This window comes from Salmo salar, chromosome 01 (assembly GCF_965601325.2).
Source record: "Salmo salar chromosome 01, fSalSal1, whole genome shotgun sequence".
Classification (NCBI taxonomy): domain Eukaryota; kingdom Metazoa; phylum Chordata; class Actinopteri; order Salmoniformes; family Salmonidae; genus Salmo; species Salmo salar.
Genome location: NC_138291.1, coordinates 126344894 through 126352500, shown reverse-complemented (window position 1 = coordinate 126352500; position 7607 = coordinate 126344894).

Here is a 7607-nt window from a genome sequence, read left to right as displayed (position 1 = left end):
CTGTAATTCACCCCCGCCCAAAAAAAGAAATGCTAATTAGTTGCTAATGTGAAGAATACAGAACTACCAGCTGTGGAAAAAATACCCAATTGTCATACGAGTAAAAGTAAAGATACCTTAATAGAAAATGATTCAAGTAAAAGTGGAAGTCACACATTAAAATACTACTTGAGTAAAAGTATTTGGTTTGAAATATACTTAAATATCAAAGTAAATGTAAACTGCTAAATTATACTTAAGTATCAAAAGTAAAAGTATAAATAATTAAAAATTCTTTATATTAAGCAAACCAGACGGCACCACCAAGGCAGTCATTGTAAGTAAGAATTTGTTCTTACAAACAGAGCATCTGTTTAGTGAGTTCTCCAGATCAGAGGCAGTAGGGATGACCAGGGATGTTCTCTGTTTAGTGAGTCCTCCAGATCAGAGGCAGTAGGGATGACCAGGGATGTTCTCTGTTTAGTGAGTCCTCCAGATCAGAGGCAGTAGAGCTGACCAGGGATATTCTCTTGATAAGTGTGTGAATTTGACAATTTTCCCATCCTGCTAAGCATTGAAAATGTAATGAGTACTTTTGGGTGTCAGGGAAAATGTATGGAGTAAAAAGTACAATATTTTCTTTAGAAGTAAAAGTTGTCAAAAATATAAATAGTAAAGTAAAATATAGATACCCCAAAAACGACTTAAGTAGTACTTTAAAGTATTTTTACTAAAGTACTTTACACCACTGAGGACTACACATTTTGTCGCAAGCTTTTTACTTCATCCCTCAAGGCAAATGTCTCCATACAAACTCATTAAGTACCCTAGCAAGTAGTGTAGATATTATAGCCTTTTTTAGTTTCTCATGTGTATTCTTGTTTAGCATTTTTCAAATTACCTAGCTAGCTAACTTAGCATTTTTTTAAAATGACTATATAATTTTTTTCCATTAACCTCTGCCTTTGTAGCGAACTAGCTAACCTTAGGTCTCTCTGCGTACATCAGAAGCAAGGACGGTATTTTCAATGACATCATGTTTGGTATGAAAGAGCAACCGACTGAAGAAGCAGGATGACTCCAAGAGAACACTAACCTCATATAGTCTATGAAGTCTGTTTCTGAAGAGGACACTAACCTCATACAGTCTATGAAGTCTGTTTCTGAAGAGGACCGCTAACCTCATACAGTCTATGAAGTCTGTTTCTGAAGAGGACCGTTAACCTCATATAGTCTATGAAGTCTGTTTCTGAAGAGGACACTAACCTCATACAGTCTATGAAGTCTGTTTCTGAAGAGGACCGCTAACCTCATATAGTCTATGAAGTCTGTTTCTGAAGAGGACACTAACCTCATATAGTCTATGAAGTCTGTTTCTGAAGAGGCCTGTTATATTCATACAGTCTGTAATATCTCTGTTATATTCATACAGCCTGTAATATCTCTGTTATATTCATACAGTCTATAATATCTGTGTTATATTCATACAGTCTGTAATATCTCTGTTATATTCATACAGTCTGTAATATCTCTGTTATATTCATACAGTCTTTAATATCTCTGCTGACTGTGAGACCTGCCTTGTTCTTCAGAGAGATGAATATTCCAGTGATCTGAGCGTTGTACAAGGGGTCTCCTTGTTCCTCCCTGTTCCAACACAGTGGAGAGGAGACAGAGGAGCGGTCCCAGTGGAACTCAGTGGGTGTCCTGCCCCCACGCTCCTTTACAACACATGGGGATTGAGACGTAAGTCATTGAAGAAAGAAAGATGCAGTGAGTCCGTTCATGATGTGCCAGCGAGGCTTTGTGGTAGTGCTGTCATTGTTCTCTGTCTGTCCAGAGGTGCTGTATCTGGGCCGTATCTGAGCCGTATCTGGGCCCTAACTGGGCCGTATCTGGGCCGTATCTGTGCCCTGACTGGGCCGTATCTGGGCCGTATCTGGGCCCTAACTGGTCCGTATCTGGGCCGTATCTGGGCCCTGACTGGGCTGTATCTGGGCCGTATCTGGGCCATATCTGGGCCCTGACTAGGCCGTATCTGGGCTGTAACTGGCCCTTCCAGACCAAACACTTCTCTTTCCTTTCTCCTCATAATGGACATCAAACTTGGCCAGCTGCAAAGTCCGAATTGGCTATATTGTAGATATTAGAGAAAACAAAAATGTGAGGTTGCTAACCCAGTGTGGACAGGTTGGCCATTAAGGTTAGCAGTGTGGACAGGTTAGCAGTGTGGACAGGTTAGCAGTGTGGACAGGTTGGGCATTAAGGTTAGCAGTGTGGACAGGTTAGCAGTGTGGACAGGTTAGGCATTAAGGTTGGCAGTGTGGACAGGTTAGGCATTAAGGTTAGCAGTGTGGACAGGTTAGGCATTAAGGTTAGCAGTGTGGACAGGTTAGCAGTGTGGACAGGTTAGGCATTAAGGTTGGCAGTGTGGACAGGTTAGCAGTGTGGACAGGTTAGCAGTGTGGACAGGTTGGGCATTAAGGTTAGCAGTGTGGACAGGTTAGCAGTGTGGACAGGTTAGGCATTAAGGTTGGCAGTGTGGACAGGATTACAGTGTGGACAGGTTAGGCATTAAGGTTGGCAGTGTGGACAGGTTAGCAGTGTGGACAGGTTAGCAGTGTGGACAGGATAGCAGTGTGGACAGGTTGGCATTAAGGTTAGCAGTGTGGACAGGTTAGCAGTGTGGACAGGTTAGCAGTGTGGACAGGTTGGCATTAAGGTTAGCAGTGTGGACAGGTTAGCAGTGTGGACAGGTTAACAGTGTGGGCAGGTTGGGCGTTAAGGTTAGCAGTGTGGACAGGTTAGCAGTGTGGACAGGTTAGCAGTGTGGACAGGATAGCAGTGTGGACAGGTTGGGCATTAAGGTTAGCAGTGTGGACAGGTTAGCAGTGTGGACAGGTTAGCAGTGTGGACAGGTTGGGCATTAAGGTTAGCAGTGTGGACAGGTTAGCAGTGTGGACAGGTTAACAGTGTGGGCAGGTTGGGCATTAAGGTTAGCAGTGTGGACAGGTTAGCAGTGTGGACAGGTTGGGCATTAAGGTTAGCAGTGTGGACAGGTTAGCAGTGTGGACAGGTTAGCAGTGTGGACAGGTTGGCATTAAGGTTAGCAGTATGGACAGGTTAGCAGTGTGGACAGGTTGGGCATTAAGGTTAGCAGTGTGGACAGGTTAGCAGTGTGGACAGGTTGGGCATTAAGGTTAGCAGTGTGGACAGGTTAGCAGTGTGGACAGGTTGGCATTAAGGTTAGCAGTGTGGACAGGTTAGCAGTGTGCACAGGTTAGCAGTGTGGACAGGTTAGCAGTGTGGACAGGTTAGCAGTGTGGACAGGTTGGGCATTAAGGTTAGCAGTGTGGACAGGTTAGCAGTATGGACAGGTTGGGCATTAAGGTTAGCAGTGTGGACAGGTTAGCAGTGTGGACAGGTTGGGCATTAAGGTTAGCAGTGTGGACAGGTTAGCAGTGTGCACAGGTTAGCAGTGTGGACAGGTTAGCAGTGTGGACAGGTTAGCAGTGTGGACAGGTTGGGCATTAAGGTTAGCAGTGTGGACAGGTTAGCAGTGTGGACAGGTTGGGCATTAAGGTTAGCAGTGTGGACAGGTTAGCAGTGTGGACAGGTTGGGCATTAAGGTTAGCAGTGTGGACAGGTTAGCAGTGTGCACAGGTTAGCAGTGTGGACAGGTTAGCAGTGTGGACAGGTTAGCAGTGTGGACAGGTTTGGCATTAAGGTTAGCAGTGTGGACAGGTTAGCAGTGTGGACAGGTTGGGCATTAAGGTTAGCAGTGTGGACAGGTTAGCAGTGTGCACAGGTTAGCAGTGTGGACAGGTTAGCAGTGTGGACAGGTTAGCAGTGTGGACAGGTTGGGCATTAAGGTTAGCAGTGTGGACAGGTTAGCAGTGTGGACAGGTTGGGCATTAAGGTTAGCAGTGTGGACAGGTTAGCAGTGTGCACAGGTTAGCAGTGTGGACAGGTTAGCAGTGTGGACAGGTTAGCAGTGTGGACAGGTTGGGCATTAAGGTTAGCAGTGTGGACAGGTTAGCAGTGTGGACAGGTTGGGCATTAAGGTTAGCAGTGTGGACAGGTTAGCAGTGTGGCCAGGTTAGCAGTGTGGACAGGGTTAACAGTGTGGACAGGTTAGCAGTGTGGACAGGTTAGGCATAAGGTTAGCAGTGTGGACAGGTTGGGCATTAAGGTTAGCAGTGTGGGCAGGGTTAACATCCTATTTCATGTCTTTGTGGCTGTGCCGGCTAGTGACCACTCTGCAGATCTGCCTCCAGAACAACATTCACGACGAAAATCTCTAACCTGCATCGAACTCTCTGAGGTCCCTTCATAGTGCACTTCTTTAGACCAGGGCTCTGTGCACTTTCTAGGGAATAGGATTCCATTAGGTATACAAACCACTTCATCTGATTCCTCTGACGTGACTACAGTCTTCCTGATTCCTCTGATGTGACTACAGTCTGTTCCTGATTCCTCTGACGTGACTACAGTCTGGTCCTGATTCCTCTGACGTGACTACAGTCTGTTCCTGATTCCTCTGACGTGACTACAGTCTGTTCCTGATTGCTCTGACGTGACTACAGTCTGTTCCTGATTCCTCTGACGTGACTACAGTCTGTTCCTGATTCCTCTGACGTGACTACAGTCTGTTCCTGATTCCTCTGACGTGACTACAGTCTGTTCCTGATTACTTTGATGTGACTACAGTCTGTTCCTGATTCCTCTGATGTGACTACAGTCTGTTCCTGATTCCTCTGATGTGACTACAGTCTGTTCCTGATTCCTCTGACGTGACTACAGTCTGTTCCTGATTCCTCTGACGTGACTACAGTTTGTTCCTGATTCCTCTGACGTGACTACAGTCTGTTCCTGATTCCTCTGATGTGACTACAGTCTGTGCCTGATTCCTCTGATGTGACCACAGTGGTTTCCTGATTCCTCTGACGTGACTACAGTCTGTTCCTGATTCCTCTGACGTGACTACAGTCTGTTCCTGATTCCTCTGACGTGACTACAGTCTGTTCCTGATTCCTCTGATGTGACTACAGTTTGTTCCTGCTGCTCCTACAACCAAAGGTCCAGATTATAGAAATATAACAGCTTTTGTATTTCTATGTTCCAGATCCTCTGTTATAGTTAGCAGCCAGTCAGGATGTGAATAATAAATCTGTGTTTAGGTCTTGGTCGTGGATGTATTCTGTTTGATTTGTGGCTGTGCCGGCTAGTGACCACTCTGCAGATCTGCCTCCAGAACAACATTCACGACGAAAATCTCTAACCTGCATCGAACTCTCTGAGGTCCCTTCATAGTGCACTTCTTTAGACCAGGGCTCTGTGCACTTTCTAGGGAATAGGATTCCATTAGGTATACAAACCACTTCATCTGATTCCTCTGACGTGACTACAGTCTTCCTGATTCCTCTGATGTGACTACAGTCTGTTCCTGATTCCTCTGACGTGACTACAGTCTGGTCCTGATTCCTCTGACGTGACTACAGTCTGTTCCTGATTCCTCTGACGTGACTACAGTCTGTTCCTGATTGCTCTGACGTAACTACAGTCTGTTCCTGATTCCTCTGACGTGACTACAGTCTGTTCCTGATTTCTCTGACGTGACTACAGTCTGTTCCTGATTCCTCTGACGTGACTACAGTCTGTTCCTGATTACTTTGATGTGACTACAGTCTGTTCCTGATTCCTCTGATGTGACTACAGTCTGTTCCTGATTCCTCTGATGTGACTACAGTCTGTTCCTGATTCCTCTGACGTGACTACAGTCTGTTCCTGATTCCTCTGACGTGACTACAGTTTGTTCCTGATTCCTCTGACGTGACTACAGTCTGTTCCTGATTGCTCTGATGTGACTACAGTCTGTGCCTGATTCCTCTGATGTGACCACAGTGGTTTCCTGATTCCTCTGACGTGACTACAGTCTGTTCCTGATTCCTCTGACGTGACTACGGTCTGTTCCTGATTCCTCTGACGTGACTACAGTCTGTTCCTGATTCCTCTGATGTGACTACAGTTTGTTCCTGCTGCTCCTACAACCAAAGGTCCAGATTATAGAAATATAACAGCTTTTGTATTTCTATGTTCCAGATCCTCTGTTATAGTTAGCAGCCAGTCAGGATGTGAATAATAAATCTGTGTTTAGGTCTTGGTCGTGGATGTATTCTGTTTGATATCATGGTGAATAAAAAACCCACTCAGCTACGTTTCTATCCCAAGCTGTCAGGTCTTCCTCTATGTCTTCCTCACACCTCCAGAATGTCACTGCTCCTTTATCCCAGCTGTCTGTCTGTCAGGACGTGTCAGGAAGTCAGTCCCCCAGCTGAACAGAACTATTAGGATGGTGAAAATACAGCGGAATGTGAGTGTAGGAGGAAGGCCTGTGTCTTTTACCTGCATGAAGGCTTAAAAAGCTGAAAGGTTGTGACGAGCCAGCTTCTCTCCCAGGCTCTATCCCTCTAGGAGGCCGTCGGGACAGGGATCGACTGCCCACACTCTCCTCCGGGCCCCTCTCTGCCCCTCTTCAACACAACTCATTGTTCCCCCTCTCTTCTTCTCCATTCTGCAAGCTGCAGCGTTTTCCATCCTAGGCAGAACAGAGCAGGTTCCTGTGTGTGTGTGTGTGTGTGTGTGTGTGTGTGTGTGTGTGTGTGTGTGTGTGTGTGTGTGTGTGTGTGTGTGTGTGTGTGTGTGTGTGTGTGTGTGTGTGTGTGGGGGAAAGCCCACAAAGCCTCACCCACACAGTCGGGCCCTCTAAAGGCAGAAAGAGACTAGTGGGAGCTCTGGCCGCCCCTGGGGGACAAATGTGCTTATTAACAAGTATATCTTTCTTATAGCGACACATGTTAAGCAATCAGACTACTCCTTCCATCTAGTGCTGTCCGGTGTCCCCATCCACTCACAGTTTACACAGCTTTCCCCCTGGTGTCCCCATCCACTCACAGTTTACACAGCTTTCCCCTGGTGTCCCCATCCACTCACAGTTTACACAGGTTTTCCCCTGGTGTCCCCATCCACTCACAGTTTACACAGCTTTCCCCCTGGTGTCCCCATCCACTCACAGTTTACACAGCTTTCCCCCTGGTGTCCCCATCCACTCACAGTTTACACAGCTTTCCCCCTGGTGTCCCATCCACTCACAGACCCATGTCATGGTGGAGCAGCATCTCCACACCAAACCCCCCTAAGGACCCATGTCATGGTGGAGCAGCATCTCCATACCAAACCCCCTAAGGACCCATGTCATGGTGGAGCAGCATCTCCACACCAACCCCCCTAAGGACCCATGTCATGGTGGAGCAGCATCTCCACACCAAACCCCCTAAGGACCCATGTCATGGTGGAGCAGCATCTCCACACCAAACCCCCCTAAGGACCCATGTCATGGTGGAGCAGCATCTCCACACCAAACCCCCTAAGGACCCATGTCATGGTGGAGCAAGATATCCACACCAAACCCCCCTAAGGACCCATGTCATGGTGGAGCAAGATCTCCACACCAAACCCCCCTAAGGACCCATGTCATGGTGGAGCAGCATCTCCACACCAACCCCCTAAGGACCCATGTCATGGTGGAGCAGCATCTCCACACCAAACCCCCTAAGGAACCATGTCAT